The sequence below is a fragment of the Blennius ocellaris genome (assembly GCF_963422515.1).
Source record: "Blennius ocellaris genome assembly, chromosome: 24".
In the NCBI taxonomy this organism is placed as follows: Eukaryota; Metazoa; Chordata; class Actinopteri; order Blenniiformes; family Blenniidae; genus Blennius; species Blennius ocellaris.
In genome coordinates, this window is record NC_137673.1 from 1,316,876 (window position 1) to 1,324,914 (window position 8,039).

An 8,039-nucleotide genomic window follows, 5' to 3' on the forward strand; every position below is an offset into this window, starting at 1 on the left:
AATACAGAGGGTGTAGAGTCAATATAGAGGATATAGAGTCATTATAGAGGATGTAAAGTCAATATAGAGGATGTAGAGTCAATATAGAGGTTGTAGAGTCAAAACAGAGGATGTAGAGTCAATACAGAGGTTGTAGAGTCAATACAGAGGATGTAGAGTCAATATAGAGAATGTAAAGTCAATACAGAGGATGTAAAGTCAGGACACTGAACTTCTGAAACCCATATTGAACTTTTCTTCAAATCGGATTAGAGCCGGCAGTGAAACCGAAGCACCAGGACAACGAGGCTTTATCGTGTTGAACTCCGGTCCTCGAGGGCTGCAGCCCTGCATGATTTGCATGTGTCCCTGCTTCCACACAGCTGATTGTAACGAGCAGCTCGTTTTCTGGCCTTGTGCTGAACTTGGTGACGAAGCATCAGGACATTCAGTGGAGGGAGACGTGCAAAACGTGCAGAGCTTCGGCCCTCCAGGATCTGAGTTTGACACCCCTGCTTTATAGTGAAGATATGACAGTGAGATGTGGAATCGTCACACGTCGTCTCACATCCACATCATCTGCAGAACTGATCAAATCTTGTGGTGTATTTTAACCCCCAGCATTAAATTAAATTGTAAAATTAACTCAAACAAATCGATTTTTAAAGCTTTTTTTTTGCCTTAATTGAGAAACGAATGGACAAGAATGGCAGAAAACTTAAAACGCATTCATTATACATGTCTTTCAGGGTCCAACTGTGTCTTCTGGGACACAATTGGACATGCAAAGCCACAACTAAAGCGCTTTTTATGAATATCTAGGACGTCACGGACGTCTTGTCTGAAAGTCATATGAACATCAATGGAAAAAAAAAAGAAAAAAAAAAAAAGTGCCACTCCACTGGGAATCAAATCGACATTAACAAGAGACCCCCCCCAAAAAGTTTTTTACAAATCATGTTTTAAAGGGGGGCTCCTGTTTCATTAAGGGGGGCTGAGCCACCCTCCTGTAGTTCGCACCCTGATCCTACGTTTTCAACAATTTTGGTACAAATCATGACCAAAAAAAAAAAAAAAGAGCCAAAAAAAAATTCTGTTATTTTCTGAAAATGTGTATTTATTTAAAAATGAACTGAATTTCAGAAAAGTTTCGCCTTTACATGGCAACGTTTTCAAAAAGAATGTTTGCTTATGTGGGAAATGGCAGAAACACGGAAAACGACGTCGTCGGCATGCCAGGCCACAAGTTGGCGCTGGTGGTTGCTTTTACAACGACGCCCCACACACACACACACACACACACACACACACATAAACATTAGCAATGGGAGGACGCAAACGTTTTCACCAGTTATCTGTTGATTTGGATGAGACCAGACTGAAGATCAATCGGTTCCAACTGGATTCTCCGCCTCGGTTTTGAAGCGGTCTTCTGCATCGCGTGACATTTCATGTGGCCTCTTTCCGTTTGAGAAAATCTGCCGACGTTTTGGAAAATAAGGTCAAGCTCTTAGATTTGTTACGCATGTTTACCAGTTGATCTTTCCTGCAGCAGAAGCAGGAGCGTTCTGAAGTTGGTCCATGTGTTGTTTCGGAAAAGTTTCCGGTTTACACGACAACGTTTCCAGTGAAAACGCATTGGGGTTTTTTTTGGAAGTGTTTCAGGTTTACGTGACGTTTACAGTGAAAACGCGTTTTGTTTCAGAAAAGTTTCCGGTTTACACGACAACGTTTTAAGTGTAAACGCGTTGTTTTTGTTTTGGAAATGTTTCATGTTTACGCAACAACGTTTTAAGTGTAAATGAATTGTTTTTGTTTGGGAAATGTTTCATGTTTACAGGACGTTTGCAGTGAAAACACATTGTTTTTGTTTTGGAAAAGTTTCATGTTTACACAACAACATTTCCAGTGAAAACGCATTGTTTTTGTTTTGGAAAAGTTTCATGTTTACACAACAACATTTCCAGTGAAAATGCATTGTTTTTGTTTTGGAAAAGTTTCATGTTTACACAACATTTCCAGTGAAAACGCATTGTTTTTGTTTTGGAAAAGTTTCATGTTTACACAACAACATTTCCAGTGAAAATGCATTGTTTTTGTTTTGGAAAAGTTTCATGTTTACACAACATTTCCAGTGAAAACAAATAGTTTTTGTTTTGGAAAAGTTTCATGTTTACACAACAACATTTCCAGTGAAAACGCATTGTTTTTGTTTTGGAAAAGTTTCATGTTTACACAACAACATTTCCAGTGAAAACGCATTGTTTTTGTTTTGGAAAAGTTTCATGTTTACACAACAACATTTCCAGTGAAAACGCATTGTTTTTGTTTTGGAAAAGTTTCATGTTTACACAACATTTCCAGTGAAAACACATTGTTTTTGTTTTGGAAAAGTTTCATGTTTACACAACAACGTTTTAAGCATAAATGCATTGCTTTTGTTTTGGGAATGTTTCATGTTTACATGACGTTTCCAGTGAAAATGTATTTTTGTGTCATACGTTTCATGTTTACACAACAACATTTCCAGTGGAAACACTTAGTTTTGTGTATTTGTTTTGGAAAGGTTTCGTGTTTACACAAAAAGAATTTCCAATGAAAACACATTGTTTTGGTTTTGGAAAAGTTTCATGCTACACAATAACATTTCCAGTGAAAACGCGTTTTGTTTCAGAAAAGCTTCAGGTTTACATGACAACGCTTTAAGTGGAAACTAATTGTTTTTGTTTTGGAAATGTGTCATGTTTACGTGACGTTTCCAGTGAAAACGCATTTTTGTTCCATATGTTTCATGTTTACACGACAACTTTTCAGTGAAAACACAGTTTTGTGTATTTGTTTCGGAAAAGTTTTATGTTTACAGGACAACGTTTCCAGTGAAAATGCATCGTTTTGTGTTTTCGTTTTGTAAAATGTTCACGTTTCCATGACAACATTTCCAGTGAAAACAAATTGTTTTTGTTTTGGAATAGTTTCATGTTTACACGACGTTACCAGTGAAAACGACGTTCTAGTTGACGGACGACCAAGATGGATCGTTATTACTGTTGTTACTCAACTCAAGACAAACGCGTGACCGTTTCCAGAAAGTGTTGTTTTCACCTAAGCGTTTTCAAAAAGTTCCACCATTTGGAGCTGTTCGCATAAGTTGCGTTTTCAGTTTTTCGGTGAGATTCCAGCGCAGACTGTTAATTGTCAACAACAAAAACACAATAAAAGATCTAATCTACTAAACAGCAACACTACGAACGAGGGTGTGCGTGTGTGTGTGTGTGTGTGTGTGTGTGTGGGGGGGGGGGGGGGGGGGGTGTAATGACCATGAGTGTCCACCAGGTGGCTGGAACTTTTTGACTGACTGAAGCGGAGTGTCTGCTTACAGTGTGTGTGTGTGTGTGTGTGTGTGTGTGTGTGTGTGTGTGTGTGTGTGTGTGTGTGTGTGTGTGCGCACGTGTGTGTGACACACTGGGTGTGGCTCGTGCTCGCACACGTGTTCACACTGTGTTTATTCACCAACCAACCGGAGCGTCTTTTTGTTCTTTACACCTCCAGAAACCTTTTGAAAGTTTTTTTTTTTCCTTCCATAAACTGCGAAGAAATACAACAAACACGTGTTTACGACTTCTTCTGACCCCGATTCGGTTCTTGATGATTAATTTGTTCAAAACAGTTTTCATTTTTTTATTTAGTTTTGTTCCTGGCAGAGGTGGAATACAATCTCTGTGTTGACAAACTAATGGATTAAACGCTGTTTTGTTCACGTTGTACAGTTATTTATTTATTTATTTATTTCAGCTCACAGAGAAATAAATGGTAAATCGTGTTGCTCATCTTTTACATTCCTCAGGTTGAAAACTGTTGTAAAATGTCTCTCCAGCTACAGTTTGTAAAAGTTCATGCTGCAAACCGTCGGATAAGAAATAATCATGTGCAGCTGTGCTCGTCTTGACTTTTATTGATGCAGCAGCAGCCTCAGACCAAACATCTCCTCTGCTTGGTGTTACGGTGTGACGGTGTGACGGTGTGGCGGTGTGGCGGTGTGACGGTATGACGGTGAGGCGAGTCCCGGCTTTTATACGCCACGCGTGCTGTAAAACTTGTCTTGAAGAATGTCTTGACAATTGAGAAACGAGGAGCCGCCCTGAGAAATATTTGTTTTCACACGAGCCAAACACCTTATATCACCTCGGACTTTAAATGCAACCTAATGTGTCATTTTTTATCGGCGGAATAACATTTTGGGTGTCCGTTTACACGGGCTCCATGTAAACGGACACCCAAAATGTTATTCTCCCGATAATTTGATAATTTTTGATAATTTAGTAACTTTTGAGTAATTACTCAATTACTCTAGGAGTTATTAATGACTAAATGACCATTTACGTCCATTAGTAATTCCAATTTTTCATAAATTATTTCCAGTAATCTATTACTTGCTACTGCAATGGATCTATTACTCAGTGATTTTCAAAGATAATAACCAACCATGAATCTCAACATATAGCGTGTTTGGTTCATGTGAAAACAAATATTTCTCAGGGCGGTTCCTGGTTTCGTCTTGGAAGCCACTGATTGTTACGTGTGCTTGTTTTTGTGACAAGTTTTACAGCACGCGTGGCGTTTAAAAGCCGGGACTCGCCTCACCGTCACACCGCCACACCGCCACACCACCTCACCGTCACACCGTCACACCGCCACACCGTCACACCGTCACACCGTCACACCGCCACACCGCCACACCGTCACACCGCCACACCGCCACACCGCCTCACCGTCACACCGCCACACCGCCTCACCGTCACACCGCCACACCGCCACACCGTCACACCGCCACACCGTCACACCGTCACACCGCCACACGTCACACCGCCACATCGTCACACCTTCACACCGTCACACCGTCACACCGCCACACCGTCACACCGCCACACCGTCACACCGCCACACCGTCACACCGCCACACCGTCTCACCGCCACACCGTCACACCGCCACACGTCACACCGCCTCACCGCCACACCGTCACACCGCCACACCGTCACACCGCCACACCGCCACACCGCCTCACCGTCACACCGCCACACCGCCTCACCGTCACACCGCCACACCGCCACACCGTCACACCGCCACACCGTCACACCGCCACACGTCACACCGCCACATCGTCACACCTTCACACCGTCACACCGTCACACCGCCACACCGTCACACCGCCACACCGTCACACCGCCACACCGTCACACCGCCACACCGTCTCACCGCCACACCGTCACACCGCCACACGTCACACCGCCTCACCGCCACACCGTCACACCGCCACACCGTCACACCGCCACACCGTCTCACCGCCACACCGTCACACCGCCACACCGTCACACCGTCACACCGCCACACCGCCACACGTCACACCGTCACACCGCCACACCGTCACACCGCCACACCGTCACACCTTCACACCGTCACACCGCCACACGTCACACCGCCACACCGTCACACCGCCTCACCGCCACACCGCCACACGTCACACCGTCACACCGCCACACCGTCACACCGCCTCACCGCCACACCGTCACACCGCCACACGTCACACCGCCTCACCGCCACACCGTCACACCGCCTCACCGCCTCACCGTATTTCTCTTTCCCAAATTTAGAGACTAAAAATGTATCATCTTTAAAGACACTGTGTGTGTGTGTGTGTGTGTGTGTGTGTGTGTGTGTGTGTGTGTGTGTGTGTGTGTGTGTGTGTGTGTGTGTGTGTGTCGTAAAAACTTGTCACAAAAACAAGCACACGTAACAATCAGTGGCTTCCAAGACGAAACCAGGAGCCGCCCTGAGAAATATTTGTTTTCACACGAACCAAACACGCTATATGTTGAGATTCATGGTTGGTTATTATCTTTGAAAATCACTGAGTAATAGATCCATTGCAGTAGCAAGTAATAGATTACTGGAAATAATTTATGAAAAATTGGAATTACTAATGGACGTAAATGGTCATTTAGTCATTAATAACTCCTAGAGTAATTGAGTAATTACTCAAAAGTTACTAAATTATCAAAAATTATCAAATTATCGGGAGAATAACATTTTGGGTGTCCGTTTACATGGAGCCCGTGTAAACGGACACCCAAAATGTTATTCCGCCGATAAAAAATGACACATTAGGTTGCATTTAAAGTCCGAGGTGATATAAGGTGTTTGGCTCGTGTGAAAACAAATATTTCTCAGGGCGGCTCCTCGTTTCTCAATTGTCAAGACATTCTTCAAGACAAGTTTTACAGCACGCGTGGCGTATAAAAGCCGGGACTCGCCTCACCGTCATACCGCCACACCGCCACACCGTCACACCGTCACACCGTCACACCGCCACACCGCCACACCGCCACACCGCCACACCGTCACACCGTCACACCGCCACACCGTCACACCGCCACACCGTCACACCGCCACACCGTCACACCGCCACACCGCCACACCGTCACACTGTCACACCGCCACACCGTCACACCGTCACACCGCCACACCGTCACACCGTCACACCGTCACACCGCGACACCGTCACACCACCTCACGCCACACCGCGACACCGTCACACCGCCTCACGCCACACCGCCACACCGTCACACCGTCACACCGTCACACCGCCACACCGTCACACCGCCACACCGTCACACCGTCACACCGCCACACCGTCACACCGCCACACCACGTCTGCAGAGGAGACGTTTGGTCTGAAGGTGTTGCTGCTGCTGCTGCTGGTTGCCGGCACTGTGCCGGGAACAGGTGAGCGAGATTTGTGTTCAGGATTTATACCGACTTATAGTGTTTTATCAAGAAGGTGTGTGTTAGTAAGAGATCAAGCTCTCACTGTGTCCTTCAAAGTAAAATCTGTACAAATCTACTCTCTATGTATGTGATGAATGAAAATCCTGACGTCTGTCTTGGTCATGTGACTCTCTGACGGCCTGATTCATGCTTTAATATAGAAATGTACGTTGATCCAAAGCTCGTCGACTGATTGATCAGATTGACTTACTTTGAGATGTATCCAGTTCAGGGACCTCCGGGAATGCCGGGACAACTGGGACTTCAGAGAGCGGAGAGATCGGCGAGACTGGAGATACAAGGCAGATCTTCTCTTTTTACTCACTCATTCACATCAGTGTAGAGAGAGAGAGATGTTTGTCTATTGTCTGCATAGCAATGGAATTTAATAGTGTTTCCTGATACGATTCCAGACAAGGAAGTATAATGTGAAGGGTGTAGGTCCGAAGACAGAACCCTGAGGAACCCCGTGTTGAAAACACCTGGCTCAAGAGGTTTAATAGCAGCAACCTTAAAGGGCTGTGGGGCATAATCTGTTACTAAAGAGGAATTAATGAAGTATCTGTGGAGGGTTTAAAGGACAATATCCAACTATTGGAACTGGATTCTGAACCTTGGTTGATATTCAGAAAGTGACTTAGTTTCTCGTCCTACAGATGGAGGCATGGCAGATTCCAGCGTGGCTTTCGGTGATCGTCCAGGTGAACTAGTCTTCTCTATACTCTGGATGGATGGATGGATGGATGGATGGATGGATGGAGGTCCATTAAAGGTCCAATATTATGCAAAGGAAGGAAGGTTTGTCATCTCCATCCAATTTTTAGCAAACGTGTGTTCACACAGACAATCCAGAGGTTTTTCCCTTCATGACATCACAAGGGGAAATAACCACTCACTCTGCTAGTGGGTACTGACTTTGACCCTCCCACAGGTAGAACAAAAAAAAAGGATAGATATTACATATATTCTGAATGAATTCAGTACAATATGAAAAACCGTAGGAGTTAGCTAGCATTAGCAATAGATAAATCAAAGGTAAACTTTAGCGTAAACTACCGGGAAGCCGCGTAACCCTAATTTAAATTTAGCGTCACTCACAAATCGAGCAGGAGTATTACTGTATTAAAATTACACCAGAAGTAGATGTTTAGTCTTGATATGAATCAATTCCCTCTTGGTGAGTAAAGATACTTCTAGTATTTTCACATCTACATTCTGTCCCTTTGTGTCTCTATAT